Here is an 8,761-nt window from a genome sequence, read left to right as displayed (position 1 = left end):
GACAAGTGATTCTGACCCTATAACTACCCTGTTTGAAAAGCCTTTTTATCCCCAATGTCTAAGAACCCACTCACCGACAGAGAGAAATCAGGTTTTAGATGGCATCAGCAGGGAGATTCCACCACAACAATCACCTGGCCCAGAAGAGTTCTCTGTCCCAGCCGTATCTGGGAATCCCCTGTTCCCCGCCCCAACACACACACACCTAGAGACATCAGGTGACTGGGTAGTACTGGCAGGGAGGAATCCCTTCTACATTAAGAGCTTGATCCGGGAAGCAGTCTTCTTCCCTGCAGGCTTGAGATCCCTTTCCCTACCTTAGCGCAGCCTGAGGAAGCTCCTTTCACCCACTCAGGCAGCACTATCAGGGACTACTGGGAACTTCAGCAGCACCAGACCAAAATAGTGCCAAAAATCTCTGAAAATTAAATTGTCATTGAAACCACAGCCCACAAAAGTAGGTGAAGACCTGTATGCTAAACCTAAATAGGGTAACTGTTTCTAAAATAGAAGGTTTAAATAGGACCCAGAGCCTCCTAACATAATAGACAAAATATCCAGGAATCAACCCTAAATTACTTGTTATACCAAGAACCAGGAAAATCACAAACTGGAGAAAAGGCAATTAACTAATGCTAATACTGAGAAGAATCAGATGTTGGAATCATCTGACAAGGATTTAAAGCAGCCATCATTTAAAAAAAGTTTCAATTAAAAATTACAAATTCTCTCAAAACAAATTAAAAAATAGAAAATCTTAGCAAAGAAAATAAAGTTATTAAAAGAACAAAATAAAAAATTTAAAACTAAAAATATAAATACTGAAATAAGAATTCATTGGACGGGTTCAGTAAGTAGAGTGGAGATGACAGATAATAGAATCAGTGAACTTGAGGACAGATTAATAGAATTTACCCAATCTGAACAACAGAGATAAAAATCCTAAAAAGAAATAAACAGTGCATCAGGGAGCTGTTGGGACAATAAGGAAATATCCAGCAATCTTAATGTCAGAGTCTCAAAAGGAGAGGAAAAGAGTGGAGCTGAAAGAGTATTCAAAGAAACAATGCCAGATAAGTTCCCAAATTTAATAAAAGACATAAACTTACAAATTCAAGAAGCTGAACATCCTCTAAATAAAATAAAACTCAAAATACTCTCTACCAATATATATCATAATTAAAATACTAAAAGACTTTGGAAACATGGTGGAGTGAGAGACATCTCCAGATCTCTCCCCTTAAAACAACAGTAAATTGAACATCTAAAACTCAACAGAAAACAACCACACTGAACACCAGCAAGTTTGAGTGTGGGATCTACGCATAAGAGCTACCACAGGGCAGAACCCCTGTAGGGCGGTGGACTGGGAGAAATAAAGAAACTGCCTCTCACAGCCACAACAGTTACCTGTAGGAGGAGGGGGAAGGGAGGAGTGGCAAGTTCCCTGAACAGCCCTGCCTAGAAAAGAAAGATGTGAACTACCTAAAGCTGGTCGGTGACAGGGCCCAGTTATGAGGGCAGCAGGCAGAGAATCAGAATTGCAGAAAAACAACAGTTGATTTTTACTGGCCATGGTAGCAAAACTCAGGCAGAGCTGCATCCCCTAACCCCCAACCCAGAAGGCCCCCTCCCCCAATATCCTCCGACACTGAACATCGTGGAGCCCCAGGGGAATCTGAGCAAATGCTACCGAAACTGTTGTTAAAATTGATGGGGACTGAAACTGAGGTAGCGAGTGTGATTAAATATCTATTAGAAAATAAAAAGCCATTATGAAGGCTTTATATAAAGCAGGGATCCAAGAGGCTTAGATGCCACCTACTAGAAACGGAAAGAAAAGCACCTTCTTTGTATCAGGCTAAAGGGAGACCTTTATAATAAATTTGCTTTCTGGAAAAAAAAAAAAAGCAGAATACATTTCCATTCATGCCCAGGTGGAGAGATAGTCCATTAAATGCCATGAAAAACCAAGGTGACGAGGTATCTCTGAAAGAAAGAGAAAAATCTCCAGAAAATAAGCTTTCAGACATAGAAATGTGTGATTTAAATGACAGAAAATTCAGGATGGTACTTCTGAAAAAATTCAGTGAATTCTGAAATGAATATTTCAACAACTTCAGGAATTGAAAAAACAACTAGGTGAGCAGAGCAAAGAGAATGAACCCTTCAAAAAGAACCAAATAGAACTTCTGGAGATAAAGAACACACTGCAAGAGTTGAAAAATGAAATAGCAAGCCTGGGAAATAGAGTCAACCAAAGGATCAGTGATATCGAAGACAGAAATCTAGAAATAAATCAGAAGGAAGAAGAGAGAAACGAAAGAATGAAAAATAATGAAAGAGAAATTCAAGAACTAGCTGATACCATAAGGAGAGGAAAAATAAGAATAATGGGCATTACAGAAGGTAAGAAAAAGGAGCAGGGACTAAAAATGAGCTGGAGCTTGGAATTCAAAAAGTCAACAGAATACCCAATTATCTCAACCCAAAAAGGCCTTCAGCAAGACACATTGTAGTAAAACTATCAAAAATCAACAACAAAGACAGAATTCTCAGGGTAGTCAGGGAGAAGATGGTAACATATAAAGGAAAACCCATTAGATTATCCTTGGACTTCTCAGCACAAACCTTGCAAGCCAGAAAGGAATGGAATCAAATATTTAAACTATTAAGTGAAAGGAACTACCAGCATAGAATAATGCATCCAGCTAAGCTCTTCTTTAGATATGAAGGAGAAATTAAGACCTTTCCAGACATATAAAAATTGAGGGAATTCTCCACTATGAGGCCTGTACTACAAGAAATATGGAAAGGGGTCAATTCACCTAAAATAGAATAACAAAACAAAACAAAATAATTAGGAGTAAAGTGACAATCACGCAAGTAGAGGCAGAGGAGTGCAACCCTTAATAAGAACAGGGCATTATAAGCTTAAATAATTAGAAGAGAATTGCTATAGCAAGATAATAATGAACATTCAGCATACATAGAGACAAATTGAGATAACAATGCCTGAAAAGGGTAGGATGCAAAGATCCAAATTTCCAAAGAGGAAGGGAGATAAGGCATACACAGAAGAAAATGGACGACTGTGTATGTGTGTATGCATGTGTATGTATGTGCGTGTGTGTGTGTGTGTGTGTATACAAATTCCTTTTCAAATTCTTAGTGGTAGCCACACACCAAAGATTCTGAACTGAAGTATAAAACATAAATAAAAAGAACCAGAGGTAAAATTCACACAAAGCCAACTAAAATAAAGAAAACAAAAAAAAAAAACAAGGACAAGGAAGCAATAGAAACACTGAGCTACCAAGAAGCAAAAATAAAATGGCTATAAAAAGACCTCATATTTTAATCACTCTTAATGTAAATGGACTGAACTCACCAATAAAAAGACACAGAGTTCCAGAATGGATCAAAAAACAAAACCCAACCATATGCTGATTCTAGGAGACATAGCTCATCTTCAAAGACAAATATAGACTCAAAGTGAGTGGAAAATAGTATTTCAAGCAAATGGAATTCAGAGAAAAGTGGGAGTAGCAGTACTAATATCAGACAAAATAGACTTCAAAATGAAAAAGGTAAAGAAAGATACTGAGAAATACTTCATAATGATAAAAAAATCATGCACCAAAAAGACATAACAATAATATCTATGCTCCCAATCATGGAGCCCCGAAATATGTAAAGCAGTTACTAACAGAACTAAAGGGAGAAACAGACCAAAACACTATCATAGTAGAAGCTCTAAATATCCTACTGTCGGATGTGGACAGATGATCCAAACAGAAACTCAAGAAGGAAATAACATCCTTAAATGATATATTAGACCAACCGGACATAATTGACATTTACGGAGCCTTCTATCCCAAAACAGCTGATTATACATTCTTCTCTAGTACACAATAGAACATTCTAAAAGACTGACCACATACTGGGACACAGAGATAGCCTCAACAAACATAGAAGGGTTGAAATCATACCAACCATATTCTCTGATCATAATGCTTTAAAACTAGAGATCAACTACAAACAGAAAGGAAGAAGAACAAATACATGAAGATTAATCAACATGCTACTGAAGAATAACTGGGTCAGAGAAGAAATAAAAAGACCGAGAGATATATAGAAATGAATGATAATGATAGTACAATGTATCAAAACTTTTGGGATGCAGCATAAGCAGTTATAGAAGAAAGTTCATATCATTACAGGCCTATCTCCAAAAACAAGAATGAGCCCAAATAAATAACCTAACACTTCATCTTAAAAATCTAGAAAAGGAAGAATAAATGAGGCCTAAAGTCAGCAGAAGGAAAGAAACAATCAAAATTATAGCAGAAATAAATGAAATTGAAAACAAAAAACAGTAGAAAAAATAAATATGACAAGTTGCTGCTTCTTTGAGGTTAATAAAATTGACAAACCCCTGGCTAGACTCACTAAAGAAAAAAGAGAAAGGACACAAATAAACAAAATCAGAGATGAAAGAGGAGAAAAAATAACAGACATCGCAAAAATACAAAGGATCATGCCAATATACTATAAAAAGTATATAATACCAAATTTAATAACCTAGAAGAAATGGACCAGTACTTAGAAAATAAAATCTTCCTGGACTTAAACAAGAAGATCTGGAAAATTAGCAGTATGGAAATGAAAACAATAATCAAAAACCAACCAGAAAGTAAAAGTCAAGGACCAGATGGTTTCACCAGTGAATTTTACCAAACATTCAAAGAAGATTTAATGCCTCGTCTCCTCAAACTCTTCCGAACAAATCGAAGAGGAGGCAACTCATTTTATGAGGCCAATATTACTCTGATACCAAAACCTGGTAAAGATAACACACACACACACACACACACACTACAGACCAATATCTCCATGAACACACATACAAAAATCCTAAATGAGATACTAATGAACTGAATACAGCAACATATTAAAAATAGTATGCACCACAACCAAGTAGGCTTTGTCCCAGGGGAACAGGGATGGTTCAACATACACAAATCGATTAATGGGAACACCACATAAACAAATTTTTTAAAAATCATATGATCATATCATTAGATGCAGAAAAAGCCTTCTACAAGATACAGCATACATTTATGATCAAAACGCCTAACAAAATCGGTACAGAAGAAAAGTACCTTAAAATAATAAAGGCCATATATGACAAACACTCAGCCAACAATATACTTAATGGTGAAAATTAAAGACCTTCCCTTTAACATCAGGAACAAGGCAAGGCTGTCCACTATCACCACTGTCATTCAATATAACATTAGAGGTCCTAGCAAGTGCAATCAGGCAAGAGAAAGATATAAAAGGCATCCAAATAGGAAACAAAGAAGTCAAACTGTCACTATTTGCAGATGACATGATTCTCTATATAGAAAACCCTAAAGACTCCATAGGAACACTACTAGAAACAATAAGCAAATACAGTAAAGCTTCTAGATTCAAAATCAATGTTCAAAAATCCATAGTGTTCCTATTCGCTAATAATGAAGTGTCAGAACAAGAAGTGGAAAATATAATTCCTTTTACAATTGCAACAAAAGGAATAAGATACCTAGGAATAAATCTAATGAAACATGTGAAGGACCTATATAATGAAAACTATAAGACACTATTAAAAGAAATTGAGTAAGATGCAAAGAAATGGAAAGATATTTCGTGTTCTTGGATTGGAAGAATCAACATAGTTAGAAAGACCATATTACCTAAAGCATTATACAGATTTAATGCAATCCCTGTCAAAATCTCACTGGCATTTTTTAAAGAAATAGAACAAAAAATTATCAGATTTGTATGGAAGCACAAAACACCCCAAATCGCCAAAGCCATCCTGAGAAAAAAAAATGAGGCTGGAGGCATCACTCTGCCCGACGTCAAATTATAATACAAAGTGACAGTAATCAACTTGGCATGGTATTGGCAGCAAAACAGACACACAGACCAGTGGAACAGAATCGAGAGTCCAGAAGTAAACCCATATTTGATGAGAAAATGATTTTTGACAAAAAAGCCAAAAATGTACAGTGGGGAAAGGAAAGCCTCTTCAATAAACGGTGTGGGAAAACTGGAAAGCCACCTGCAAAAGAATGAAACTAGACTGCTGTCTATCACCACACACCAAAATTAACTCAAGATGGATTAAGGACATGAATATAAGACCTGAAACAATAAAATGCATAGAATGAACCATAGCAACTAAACTCAAGGACCTTGGACTTAAACAGGATTTTGTGAATTTGACCTCAAAGGCAAGAGAAGTAAAAGCAGAAGTAAATGAATGGGACAACATCAAACTAAAAAGCTTCTGCTAAGCAAAAGAAATCGTCAGCAAGGTAAAGAGACAACCATCCAAATAGGAAAACATATTTGCAAGCAATGCTTCCAATAAGGGCCTGATATCCAAAATATACAAAGAACTCATACAACTCAATAATAGCAAAAAATAATAAATAAATAAATAAAATCAATGGACAAGTGGTCAGATGGCCTGAACAGACACTTCTCCCTAGAGGACATACAAATGGCCAAGAAATATTTGAAAAGATGCTCAACATCGCTAGCTATTAGGGAAATGCTAATCAAAACCACAATGAGATACCATATCACACCTGTTAGAAAAGCTATAATCAACAGGACAAGAAATAACAAATGTTGGAGAGGATGCGGAAAAAAAGGAACCCTCAGACCTTGCTGGTGGGACTGAAAATTGGTACAGCCACTATGGAAAACAGTGTGGAGTTTCCTCAAAATACTAAGAATTGATCTACCATATGATCCAGCAATCCTTCTACTGGGTATTTACCCCAAAGACTTGAAAACCCATATCCGAAAAGATATTTGCACACTGATGTTCATAGCAGCACTATTCACAGTGGCCAGAACATGGAAGCAACTGAAATGTCCTATGATAGATGATTGGCTAAAGAAGCTTTAGTACATATATACAATGGGATATTACTCAACCATAGAAAGAGATGAAATTCTGCTATTTGTGACAATATGGATGGACCTCAGGATAATCATGCTAAGCGAAATAAGCCAGACAGGGAAATTCACATGCTATCACTTACATGTGGAATGTAAACCTAAAAGCAACAAATAAACAGGACACAAACAGAGACACATGGACTATAGACTAGTGGTTACCAGAGGGCAGGGGATGGGAGAGAAGAGGGTAGGTAGACAGTTAAAAAGGGTAACATAAAGGGGGATTAGGGGAGGGGGAAGTGAGTAACGGAGATCAAATATATGGTAGCTGAAAGAAACTGGACTTTGGGTGGTAAACACAATAGAATATTCAGATGTCAAATTATAATGTAAACTGAAAATTATATAATCATATTAATCAATGTTACCCTAACAAACTTAATTTTTAAAAAGAGGTTAAATATCCTTTCATTTTGAGATAGATATTGCAAAATAAAATAAAATTCTGAAAATTAAAAACAAAGATAAAATCTTGAAAGAAGCTGAAAGAAATGTCACATTACCTATAGGGGAACATAAATTTGAATGACAGCAGATTTCTCATTTAAAACCATCAAGCCCAGAAGGAAATGACACATTTTTCAAGTGCTGTTCACTTAGCGGAAAAGAACTGTCAGCCATTGAATTGAATATTTTGTGAAACTATCCTTCAAGTATGAAGAGGAAATCCAGACATTTGCAGAAGAATGAAAATTAAAAGAATTTGTCACTTAGCAGACTTACCCTAAAGGATTACTAGACGATATTCTTCAAACAAAAAAGACATGATAAAGGAAGGAACTGTGGAGCACCAGGAAAAAAGAAAGAACAATGGAAAGAGTAGAAATATGGGCAATACAGTAGACTAAACTTCTCTTCATGAGTTTTACAAGTATATAACGTACATCTTGATGTGAGAGATGCCTGCAGTCCTGGCAGGATACTTGGTGCTTGGAGCAACAAGGTCGCAGTACAGGGAGGGTGCACATGCCTTTCCTATTCTGGGACTTCTTGCTCTAGGCACAAGGATAAGAAAAAGAGAGGGAGTAGCTGATAACACGGTGGTGGCCTTGAGGCTGAAATTGGGAGTTGGCTGTAATCTGTAATTACTAATCTGATTGTAACTAATAATAATAACCAAGCCAGCTTTGTGAGGAGAGACTAAAAAGCCATGGAGACAGGGGTGGAGATGCTAGCATTGCCATTCATCCCCTCTTCCTTATCCATGTTAGTTAATGTGTTTCCAGACTCCAACTCTTCTTCCTAACCATCTCCGCAACACATCTTTTGTCCGTTATGTTTTTATCCTGAATCTAATTTAATTAATAATAACATTGCTATATAGGTATTCTTTTAGTTCATATTTGCCTGATAAATCTTTTAGTGTTACTTTATTTTGAATCTTTCTATATTGTTTGGTTTCCAGTGTATCTTGTTAAGAGCATATTGCTGCATCTGGAAATTTTGGATTAATTTGGTTGGCTTATTTGTAATTCAGAGATTTTCTGCCTCTTGATATGTGGGTTTGACTCTTTTACATTTATTGTGATAAATGATATAACACGTCTTATTCTATATTTTCTCTTTACCATACTTTATTGTTTCTTGTTTTCTTCTTCTCTGGGTTTCCATTGAATAATCAGTTCTTTCTTCTAGCTTGAATGTTATACACCCTACTTCTATTTTCATGATACTTGTACCTTTCTTTTAAAATATCCACTTATGCTTCCCCCCTACTGTTTTCCATCCATTTATCAAA

The sequence above is a fragment of the Rousettus aegyptiacus genome, unplaced genomic scaffold, assembly GCF_014176215.1.
Source record: "Rousettus aegyptiacus isolate mRouAeg1 unplaced genomic scaffold, mRouAeg1.p scaffold_m13_p_6, whole genome shotgun sequence".
Taxonomy (NCBI): Eukaryota; Metazoa; Chordata; class Mammalia; order Chiroptera; family Pteropodidae; genus Rousettus; species Rousettus aegyptiacus.
Note: the sequence above shows the minus strand (reverse complement) of the source record.